Source organism: Balaenoptera borealis (assembly GCF_965194805.1).
Source record: "Balaenoptera borealis genome assembly, chromosome: 3".
NCBI lineage: Eukaryota > Metazoa > Chordata > Mammalia > Artiodactyla > Balaenopteridae > Balaenoptera > Balaenoptera borealis.
In genome coordinates, this window is record NC_138866.1 from 155,732,046 (window position 1) to 155,744,461 (window position 12,416).

A 12,416-nucleotide genomic window follows, 5' to 3' on the forward strand; every position below is an offset into this window, starting at 1 on the left:
CTCAGTAAAAAAGGAATCAGAACTCGGAGATTTGGAAAATTCTCAACCTGTCTGCATTGTGAAAAATGAGAGTGTGTGTTGTGGAGGAAAGCCAGGGTGTGGCTGGACCGTCAGAGATTTTGAGTGTGAACCATGCCTCAGAAGGAGCCAGGATGGGAGCTGAGCGCCCCTCCGCCCAGCAGAGACCCTGACAGGTTTAGCTCCAGGGGACAAAGACAGGACAAGATCAAGGCAGGCTCTCAGATTCTCCAGGACCAGACAGCCACAAACACGCTCCATCCTTCCAGAAGAGAGTGACCCCTGGCGGTTCAGGGACGGGCACCACAGGCCCAGAGTGTTGCACAGGGAGAGGCTGCCTCATCCTTGGTTTCACAGGCCAAGATGCCACTGCCCAGGGCTGAGGGGGCTGGTGTACCCCAGCAGCCTGGAGGGCAGAGCATTCTCCATTTCTGAGATCTGATGGAATTTGCTTTGCTTCGCGTGGGACTTGCTTGGCACCTGTCACCCTTCCTTCCTTCCTCTGATCTCTCCCTTCTTGATGAGGACATCTATTCCATGCCTGGCCCATCGTCCTAATTCAAAAGCACACAGTTCACTGGGTTAAATATATTCACAGCTGGTGGGGAATCTTGTGTCTGGACGAATGGTACCTGGAGTCTCACTCAGACCCGACATGGATGGTGTTTCTGTGAGACTGTGGACTTTAGAGTTGGTGCTGGAACCAGCTAAGATTTGGGGGCTGTTGGGATGGGGTGAACGTATTTTGTATGTGAAAAGGACCTGAGTTTGGGGCGGGGGCAGGATGGAAGAGGAAGGAACATTTCCAAGCTTATTTTACAAGGCCGGCATTACCCTGATACCAAAACCAAACAACAACATAACAAGAAAAGAAAATTACAGGGCAATATCCCAGATGAACATAGATGCAAAAATCCTCAATAAAATATTAGCAAACCAGACTTCCCTGGTGGCGCAGTGGTTAAGAATCCACCTGCCAATGCAGGGGACCCGGGTTCAAGCCCTCATCCGGGAAGATCCCACATGCCGTGGAGCAACTAAGCCCGTGCACCACAACTACTGAGCCCGTGTGCCACAACTACTGAAGCCGTGTGCCTAGAGCCCGTGCTCTGCAACAAGAGAAGCCACCACAATGAGAAGCCCACGCAATGCAACAAAGAGTAGCCCCCAATCGCTGCAACTAGAGAAAGCCCGCACACAGTAACAAAGACCCAAAGCAGCCAAAATATATATATATATATATACACTAGCAAACCAAACTCAACAATACTTTAAAAGGATCATATACCATGATCAAGTGGGATTTATTCCTGGGATGCAAGGATGGCTCAACATCGACAAGTCAATCAGTGATACACAATGAATGTGAAAATGAAGGATAAAAATCAATCATCAATCATTTCAATAGATGCAGAAAGCATTTGACAAAGTTCAATATCCATTTATGATAAAAACTTCCAACAGAGTGGGTACAGAGGAAACATACCTCAACATAATAAAGACCATATATGACAAGCCCACAGCTAACATACTCAGTGGTGAAAAGATGAAAGCTCTTCCTCTAAGATCAGGAACAGACAAGGGTGCCCACTCTTATCACTCCTATTCAAGATAGTATTGGAAGTCCCAGGCAGAATGATTAGACAGGAAAAAGACATAAAAGGCATCTAAATCAGAAAAGAAGAAGTAAGACTGTCTCTATTTGCAGATGACATGATTTTATATATAGAAAACCTTAAAGACTCCACCAGAAAAACTGTTAGAACTAATAACCAAATTCAGTAAAGTTTATACAAAATCAATATACAACATCAGGAGTATACTGTATACACTAATAACAAACTATCAGAATGAGAAATTAAGAAAACAATTCACTTACAATTGAGTCAAAAAGACTAAATTACCTAGGAATAAATTTAATCAAGGTGAAAGACCCGTACACTGAAAACTATAAAACATTGATGAAAAAAATTGAAGATGACACAAATAAATGCAAAGATATTCTGTGTTCATGGATGGAAGAATTAATATTGTTAAAATGTCCATACTATCCAAAGCAATCTACAGATTCAGTGCAATCCCTATTAAAACACCAATAGCATTTTTTACCAAAGTAGAACAAACAATCCTAAAATTTGTACGGAACCACCAAAGACCCCAAATATCCAAAGCAATCTTGAGAAAGAAGAATAAAGTTGGAGACATCATGCTCCCTGATATTACAAAGCTATAGTAATCAAAACAGTATAGTACTGGCATAAAAACAGACATACAGATCAATGAAACAGAACAGCCCAGAAATAAACCATGCATACATGGCCAATTAATCTATGACAAAGGAGCCAAGAAAATACAATGGGGAAAGGACAGTCTCTTCAATAAATGGTGTTGGGAAAACTGGACAGCTACATGCAAAAGAATGAAACTTGACCACTTTCTTTTACCATACACAATAATCAACTCAAAATGGATTAAAGACTTGAACATAGGATTTGAAACAATAAAACTCCTAGAAGAAAACATAAGTGGTAAGCTCCTTCACATCAGTCTTGATGATGATTTTATGGATCTGACATCGAAAGTAAGACAAAATCAAACTAAAAAGCTTCTGCACAGAAAAGTGAGCCATCAATAAAATGAAACAGCAACCTACAGAATGGGGGAAAATATTTGCAAATCATATATCTTATAAGAGGTTAATATCCAAAATATAAAGTAACTCATCCAACTCAATAGCAAAAAACCCCAAATAATCCAATTTAAAATTGAGCAAAGAATCTGAATAGACATTTTTCCAAAGAAGACACATAGATGGCCAACAGGTCTAAGAAAAGATGCTCAACATCACTAAGCATTGGGTAAATGCAAATCAAAACCACAGTGAGATATCACCCCACGCCTGCTGGGATGGCCATCATCAAAAAGATAACAAATAACAAGTGCTAGTGAGGATGTGGAGGAAAGGGAAGCCTCATACACTGTTGGTGGGAATGTAAATTGGTGCAATTACTATGGGAAACAAAAAGTTAAAACAGAACTACCATATGATCCAGCAATCCCACTTCTGGGTATTTATCTGAGGAAAATGAAAACACTAACTCGAAAAGATATCTGCACCCCCATGTTCACTGCAGCATTAATTACAATAGCCAAGATATGGAAGCAATGTAAGTGGCCATTGATGGATAAATAGATAAAGAAATTGGGTGAATGGATAAAGATAATATTATTCAGACATAAAAAAGAATGAAATCTTGCCAATTGAGACAACATGGATGGACCTTGAGGGCATTGTACTAAGTGAAATAAGTCAGTCAGAGAAAGACAAATACCATATGATCTCACTTATATGTGGAATCTAAAAACAAAACAAAACAAAAAAACCAAGTTCATAGATACAATGAACAGATCGGTGGTTGTAAGAGGCGGGGGTGAGGGGTGGGTGAAATGGGTGAAGGAGGTTAAAATAAAATAATTAAGTCCTGGGGATGTAACGTACAGCATGGTGACAATAGTTAACAATACTGTATTGTGTATTTGAAAGCTACTAAGAGAGTAAGTATTACATGTTCTAATCACAAAGGTATACAAGTTGAACCAATATGAGGTGATGGATGTTGACGAGACTTACTGTGATCATTTCACAATACACGCATGTATCTAATCACTATGCTGTAAGCCTGACACTAATATAATGTTAACTGTCAATTACATCTCAATAATTTAAAAATCATTTAGTTCTACCTCTTAGGAAATGTAAACCTCCGGGGAAACACCCGACGTTGGCCGTGGCATCGACATGAGTCAGCAAAGAGGCTGGAGACCAGAGGCCTCGTGCTTCTCCCCGAGAGGCACACAACCTGTCCCCTTCTCACGCGGCAGTCACAAACACGACGCCAGCCCTCTTTACTCCCCATCTTTGGTGTTCTCTTTTCTGACTCTTGGGACCCTCCACCCACTTCTGGGGAGGTGTGATTTCGGGAACCCGGGCTGGGTCTCCTCCAGCTGCCCACGACCTAGGGCATCCTGTCCCCGAGGCCTGCCCACCGTGGGGGCAGAGTGCACAGCTGCCCTGGGGGCCATCTGAGAAGTCCCCACAAGAACCATTTGCCCAAAAATGGCTCCTCACCTGCCAGCATCGTCGCTCGGTGGGTGCTGGGAGCTGTGTTCCCGGATGCCCTTCGCTCCTAGGCTCAGGTGTTATGCCCTGAGCAGTCGCCATTTGGCCCGTGGGTCTGGCAGTGGGGGGCTGGCCCTGCAGGTCGCTGGGCCTGCCCACAGGTCCTACCCAGCAGGTCGGGGAACTTGCATTTCTACAGGTTCCAGGGGAGCCAGCCTGGGGACCCCACTTTGAGAAGGACGTGAGCATTTCACGGTAGGAAGAGAAAGATGAAGGGCTAGGGACAGGCGCGTGCATCCCGACCAGAGCCCTGAGCTCACCTGGTCAGCAGACAGGCACAGACCAAAGAGAAGGTGCGGAGGCAGCCTCACCCATCTGGCCCCACTGAACCAATTAAATCAGGCTCCGCAGGGTGGGGGCGGTGCTTCAAAGTAGTCCCAGGTGCTTCTGAGAATGTTGAGCTGCTTGAAATCAGGCGAAGCTGCTGAGGAGGGCGTTGGAATTCTGCGTACGCGGGTGTGCGTTTGTGTTCATCCCATGTGCACACGTGTGTGTGTGCAGGCTCCACAGCCGTCTCAGGCAAACTCGGTGGGGACACACCTACCGTGGACAATACCCACCACGCTAAACAACAAACCTGGATTCCCACGTTTGGTGGAGCCACGGTCTCGGCGCCAGACCTCGGGGGTGAGGCCCAGGAGCCTGTGCTCCAGCAGGTGCTGGCTGACTCCAGGCTGGCGCTGGCTGTGGGCTGGGCTGAGCCTGGCCTCTACAGCCCTACCCAGGAGGAGGAGACGTGCGTGGTCTGGTCCTCAAGCTGGCTGGGCAGGAGCCTGGGGGCGGCCCTTGGAAGGCAGGTGTGGCCCATCCACACCCGGAATATGTATGAAAAAGTAGAAGTATGTTTTACATATTTGAAACTTAATTTTAAAAGTCTAAAAACCTCTCTGTTTCTTTTCATGGTTATTGTTGAGGGAACTGCACCAAAGCCCAGACTCCAGGCCGCTCTGTTGAGCGGGGTCTCTGCACAGTGGTAGCCTGTGTTTTCACGGATTTCTGGTGCGTCAGCGCACTCCAGGGGAACACACAAATGGGATGCGATGGGGCTGGGATGAGGGGGAGATGGTGGGACCCAGGAGTTCAGAAACTGAGCTAAAACTGTGGTTTCTCTTTGGTGTTTCTGCTTGGCCTCACTGGCTCTCATTTGGCTCCACTTTCATTCCCTCAAAGTGGATGAGTCTGAGGGAAAACTGGCGAAAGCCACATTATTCAGACTTCAAACAGTGTTGCTGAATATTTTTAATATTCAAATCCCTGAGCTGGGCTGAGGGGGAGGCTCCTGAGGGATACGGGAGAGGACTGCGGGCAGGCTGCTCACGGCAGGGTGGCGTCCGCAGCTGTGTGTGTGCACAATTTAATCCATCAGTCTCTGGGGACATGGTCATTTTTCAGGGGGCTTATTTGATTCTGTAAAATGGGCAGGGGTGGCCACTTATGTTCAGTTCAAAGACAGATTCATAAGGGCTCAGCGAGATTACATTTGTCCCAAGTGTCAAAATGGGCGACAGGAAGTAGTGGGGCTGGGCTTTGAATCAGCTCTGACAGTTGAAGGAACATATGTTCAATATATAGAAGCCAGTTGTAGTTTTGTGTGCTATCAACGAACAATAAGAAACTGGAAAAATACCATTTACAATAGCATCGAAATATGAAATATATAGAGAGAAACTTAACAAGAGACGTGCAGGACCTGTGCATCATAGCTACAAAGCATCGCTGAGGGAAGTCAAGAAGAATTCAGTAAAGGGTCAGGAGACCTGACATGGTTGAGATTGACAGCTCCAACAGAATCCCAATCAAAATCCCAGCAGGGCTTTCTGTAGAAAGTGATAAGCTGGTCCTAAAATTTACATGGAGACACAAAGGGCCTCAAATAGCCGAAATAACCTTGGAAATAAAGGATGCCGTTGGAGGACAAACACCACCTGATTCCAAGATGTGTTTCAAAGCTATGGTAAACAAGAGGGCGTGAAGATGGAAATATGGACCCACGGGACGCAAACGGTCCATAACAGATCCACACAGACCCCAACAGCAGACTTTCAACAAAGGTGCCACAGAAACCACGAAAAAGATGTTTTTAAGAACTGATGCTGGGTCCACAGGAGTACCCACTGCACACTCACACCATATGCAAAAAGTAAAAACAGTGGGTCACAGACCTAAAACTGTAGAACTTCCAGGAAAAACATGGAGGAAATCTTTGTGATCTTGGGTTTGGCAAAGTTCTACTCTTACAGACACAGGATTGAAAAGGCAAATGACAGCCGGAGAAGTATTTGCAGTGGATCCATCCAGCAGAGGGTCGGAACCCAGAACACAGACAGACTCAGGGTCCACAGGATCGAAGGCTGCAGCTCAGGCCTGGGGCTTGCGGTTGTCAACGCCCCCCCCCCATCTGGTGGGGGCCTCTGTCTGGTGTCGAGGCTTACAGGGGCTGCTCCCAGCCCTTCCTCCAGGTGAGGACACAGCAGGAAGACCCCATCTGTGAACCAGGAAGAGGGTCCTCCTCACCAGACACCGAATCCGCCGGCACCTTGATCTTGGACGTCCAGCCTCCAGAACTGGGAGAAATAAATGTTCACATCCACTCCACACACAAACACACAAAAAAACAACATGGGGGCACTCACGTGGCACTTCCACTGGGGCTCTGAGCTGGGCCTATGGAGCTGGCGAAAAGCCTGGGCAGGGTCTGTAGAAAAAAGGCTGAGAGAAGCCGCCTCCCCCTGCCTCTTTCACACACACTCTCACCGACACACACCCACACACACTCCCAGGGCGCAGCCGTGGAGGCGCGAGCACTGCTCCGAGGTGTCCATCCTGGGGGGCGCGGACAGAGGTGCCCAGATCCTGCTCAGGTGCCCCGTCTGCAGAAGTGCCCCCACCCCGACCCTGACTCCGGTCTAGGGGCTCTGACCCGAAAGGGGCTTCAAAGGTGCCCTTTGTGTCGAACCGCGAGCGCCCAGCCAGCCGGGCGGAGCCCATTTTGTTTCAGGACCTCGGGTGCCGCCGCAGACAAGGGGCCCAGGAGAAGGAAGGAGGCGACCCGTGCGCGACACTCACGGCACCGGGACCCCCGCTCTTCTCGGGGAGGACTCGCCCCCGCCCCCTCCCCCCGCACACCGCCTGACTCCTCCAGACGCCGACACCGCCTCCGGGAGGGGAGGGCACCTGCCGGCCCCGCCCCAGTCTCTCCCCCACGCCTCCGCACCTGCGCCGCAGCCCGATCCGGACCCGCCGAGAAGCCCCCGCCGACACGCGCGGCGCGGGCTGGGTCCGCAGAGGCCAGCGCCCGGGCTGGTCCACCTTCCGGGGGCGACCCCACAGGCTGGTGTCCGGCCCGAGGAGGTCCCAGGAGGTCAGATCTCCGGGTCCCAGGACTGTGACCTCGGCTCCTGTGCGCGGAGGCCAAGAGCGCCCCCAAAGCTCGTGGCCGCGGGGGGGCTCACCTTCCTCCCTCTGCTCAGGATGCTCTGGATGTGCGACTGAAGCGCCCACAAGATTCCTTCCGGGAGACTTGGCGGGAGGGGGTGTCTGGGGGTCCCCGCGGGGCGCGTTCCCACCGCGGTCACCCCTGCGCTCTCCGAAACTCCGACCCCGTCCCAGGTCTGCGGGCTCCGCAGTACAGGACCAAAAAGCAAAAAAGGAGTAAAAATCTGAAATGTAAGCATTGAGGTTTTCACAGAAATGCGAACCGCAGCTGTGCCGCAGAGCTGGCAGTTAGAGGGAGAGGCCTGGGGGGCCCCGTGGGTGACAGTGATTGGGACAAAGCAGGTCTTCTTACGTGGCTGCTGAGTCAACACGTGAGTGGGTTTGTGATCCATCCCTCCAGGACCCGGTGGTGCTCCGGGCCCTGGGGAGACAGAGGTGTAGACGCAGACAAGGTCTGAGGAATTGGGGCCAAAGGCAGGAATAGGAATAAAATAAGAGGGACCAGATAAGAGGGGGCCCCGGGTGGGGCTATCGGAGAGGGTGCTCAGCACAGGCCCTGCAAGGGGTCAAGATCTGAACTGAAACTCGAGTAACGGGAAAAACGAGGAAGAAGAGATTCCCAGCTCAGGAGATGCTGAGTGCGAGCTGGGTGTGCGGAGTGGCCGGTGTGCTCAGATGGGGGGTGGACAGCTCCTGGTGAGGGGCCTGGAGGCCGCACTGGTGCTCGGGCTTTATTCAGTCTCCCGAGAAACAATCACGGGGTTTTGAGCCAGGGAACCACGAAAGGCTCTAGAGCTGGGCATCGGGGGACTAGAGGAGGCCCCCTACGAGGCACTGGTAAGAGAGAACCGTGGCTGGACAGGGCGAGAGAGGGCTGGGGAGCATGTGGAGGCAGGGTCGGCAGCATCGTTGATGGGTTAGATCTGGGAGAGAGAAAAAGGGGGACGGAGGGTGGCTCAGTTTTCTGACTGGAATAAACTGGGTGGATGCTAGTACCAGTTGAGATGGTGTTTTGTGGAGGAAACAAGGGCCCTATTTTGGATCTACTTTGGGCATGTTAAGTCTGAGATACTGACTGAATTCAGATATTGACTCCACACCACAAGCCTGGAGTCTGAGGGGCAGTGGGGTTGGGGTACATTCCCGTGTCAACAGTGGGTGCAGCTGGCTGCCACCTCGTCTTTCCTAACAGAGTTTGGGTGTGTCCAGGGCCCCACCCAAGAGCCCCAAGGGTGACCTAACTGGTCTGGAAGCCCATTTCCCTTGATAGTCACTGGGTCAAGAATAGAAATGGGTCCCAACTCTGGCCAAGATGTGAAATTTACTGGCAGCTCTGACATTATTCCTAAAGGCCACACATCTCCCCGGATGCTAATGGGTTTGCCCACAGCATTCTTGCTCTCTGTCCAAGGAAGACACTGACCCTGATGTGGCAGAACGGGGTGATGTCAAGGATACGGGTCCTCCAGGCTCCACTCCCCCTTGTGCATCGTCCTCCCGCCAGCTCCCTCATCACTTCCTCAGCCCAGAGCACCCAGAGGAGGAATTTCAGGTTATCACAGGAGTTCCTAGGGTCTCACTCACCTGCACTTGGTCAAACGTCCACCCTAGGCCAATCTCCATGGCCAGGGGCGTGGTGTGCCCTCTCTCGTTTAGCCAACAGAGGGACATGCCAGTACTCAGACTTGGGAATCATACCACCCAAGCCTCTGAGAACGGAGGGACAGTTTCTCAAACTCCTGGGCCCTGGCTGCTCAGGGCATGCATTCAGGTGCAGGGGATGGCACTTTCAATGTTTGCTGTGTCTTCATAACAACCAGAGGAGGTAGGCACTGTGAGAGTCCCACTAAAAAATAAAGATCCAGGCTTAGCAACACTACATAACTCGCCCAAGTTATCTGTAAGGAGAGGATTCCCTGGAGGAGAGACTGACCTCCTGCAGAGCCCACTCTGGCAAACACATCTTCAGGCATAGAATTGTATTTTTTTAAATAATTCCTGATCTGGGAGTTAAGAATCAGCAAATTATAACTCCCAGGAAGGCAAGAAAAAAAGAAACAGAGGAACAAGAAACACGAGGGAGCAAGTGGAAAATAAACAAACTGGCCGGCGTAGGCGCCAACCCGTCAATAGTTACTTTACGTGTAAATGGTCTGCACACACTAGTAAGCAGACAGAGATTGGCAGAGTGGATTGAAAAACAAGACCCAACTATATGCTGCTTACAAGGGACTCACTCTAAATATGACGGCAGAGGCAGGTTGAAAGTAAAGATGTGAAAAGGTGCATCTCCAAACATAAAGGAAAAGAATAGCAGGAATGGGTATATTAACGTCAGATACAGGAGAACTTGAGAGCAAAGACAGTTACTGGGGACCAAGAGGGAGACTACTGAGATTAAAGGATACACCCCCAAGAAGACACAGCCATCCTAAGAGTGCAGGCACCCAACACAGCTTCAAAATACAGGAAGCAAAAACTGAGGGGAATGAGAAAGACTGAAACACAGGAAGACAAATCTGTTACTTTGGTGAGGGACGTGACTGAGAAAACCAGGCAGAATGTCAGCCAGGGTGTGGACTTGACGGCACCTTGCCCCCCAGGATTGGACCCACATTACACACACTCAAGCAAGCTCTGCACCCGGTGCATGTTCTTTTCAAGCACCCGTGGAACAGTCACCAGGGTGACCACATCCAGGGTCACAGACAAGCCCTAACACGTAAGTGGACAGATCACACAGAGCGTGTTGTCTGACCACAGTGGACCCTGGCCTCGCAAGGGATCCAGCCCATGGCTGCGTCCCTGCCCCGTGGCTCCCCTGCCATGACAGCCCTTCCCCTGGTCGGTACCAGACGGCCTCCTCCGTAACACCATCCTGAACCTGGTGGGTCCTGCTGACCATCCTTTCCTTCAGCTTCAGTGGGACCCACAGATGGCAGAGCCCTGACATGGAAGACACGGACCAGGCCCACTGAGCTGGCACCCACGCTGGCCATACTCCATGGCGCTCGGGCTCTGAGAACTGTGGGAAGTCTTGTTAAAACCCCCAAACCCTCCTGCAGTGCCGTCTTCCTCATATCTCCCCCACCCACCACCCATGGTGGACTGGGAACACAGTATGTAAAGGGGAAGAGCCCCCCACACCCCAATCTAAGTGGCCCAGCACTTCACCCGGATCAGGAAGTGCTAGTGGCCCGTCAGGCCCAGCTGCCTCGGTGCTGGGGGTGCTCCTCCGTCTGCTGGTTTTACCCGGTGATTTAGATAAACAGAGGGCTTTAACGTTAGTAAAAAAAACATGCACGTGCCAAGGAACGGAACACAACGACTGCAACTTCTTGGTGGATGGGGAGGTGCAAACATCTGGGGTCCTTCGGGGCTCAGCTCTGTGCCACTCCACGGCCACAAGAGAACACGCCTCGGCTGGCCCACGGACGACACACATGGCCATGAGCTGTGTGTCCCCGGCCAGGCCCAGAGCGGCTGACACGCACCTGGGAGCAAGAGGGGTCGAGGGCTGGCAGAGCTGCCAAGCTGGGCCTACATCTGCCAGTCCCGATGTATGACTTGTCATTTCAAGTCACTGAGTTTGCGAAGAGTTATCTGGAAAAGGCAAATCAACACATCACCCCATTTCTCCCCCAATTTCCTAGGCCAGGGCTGTGCATGGAGAACACACAGTCAATAGATACTTCATCAACTTTACAGATATTTATTGAGCATCTACTATGTTGCAGACAGTGTACTGAGACCAGGGGATACAAGGGTGATAGAGATAGGCTTGATTCCCACCTTCAGGGAGCACATCGAATTGTTTTTGTGATGAGTCCTACGAAGGAAATTCCTAGGAAGGCAGAATGGTGGGTGAGTGGAATTCCATGGTGTCCGCAGAGAAATGGGCCCAGAGGCACAGACTAGAGGGGCTAGAAAAAGCTGCCTGCGCAGGTGGGAGGGAACACCAAGTAACAAGAGTGGCACACGGATCAGTGGAGGAATAATGAGCTACTCAATAGGCAAGTTTCCACATGGCAAAAAGTAAAACTGGGTTCTCACCTTAGACTACACACACAACACACACACATAATCAATTCCACATGGGCTGAAGACACATGTATTCATCAAGGGAGATTGTCTTCATGGCTCTGGAGGAGGGAGACTTCATAAACAAGACCAAGACACTCAACCATAAAGGAGAAGATGGGTCAATTTTACTACATAATTAAAAACTGTAAGATAAAAGCTACTCTAAATAGAGTTAAGACAACTGGTAGGGATTGAGGAAATATCTGCAACATGTAACAAAGAATGAACAGCCAGAGACAAAGAAGCCCACATCAACAAGGGAAGGATAACATCAACAAGGGAAGGATAACCCAGTAGAAACACGGGGGAGGGGGTGCGTGGGTCAGTCACCAGCTGGCGGACCAGCCATCACACGTAACACATGCTGGAGGCCCAACCACCGCTGCTGGCGTCACCCCGATTTAGCGTGAAGTCCATCACCGTTCCTGAGGCTCACTTAGGATCTGAACAGGATGGCCGCACCTCCACCCCTGGTGATTTTATGGGGATGTCTCCTGAGACGTGGCCATTTAACACAAGAAACAAGAGCCTGACACAGGGATACTTATTTCTGTGGTAAACCTCAAATTTAGCAAACTGTGCCCTCACGAACACTGGCCTGAGGGCCGACCCTGGAGGCCCACAACTGAGCCGCTGGGCACGGTGCCCCTGCTGCGAGGACTCGGGCTACGATCCAAACACGGGTGGACGGAACCCGCAT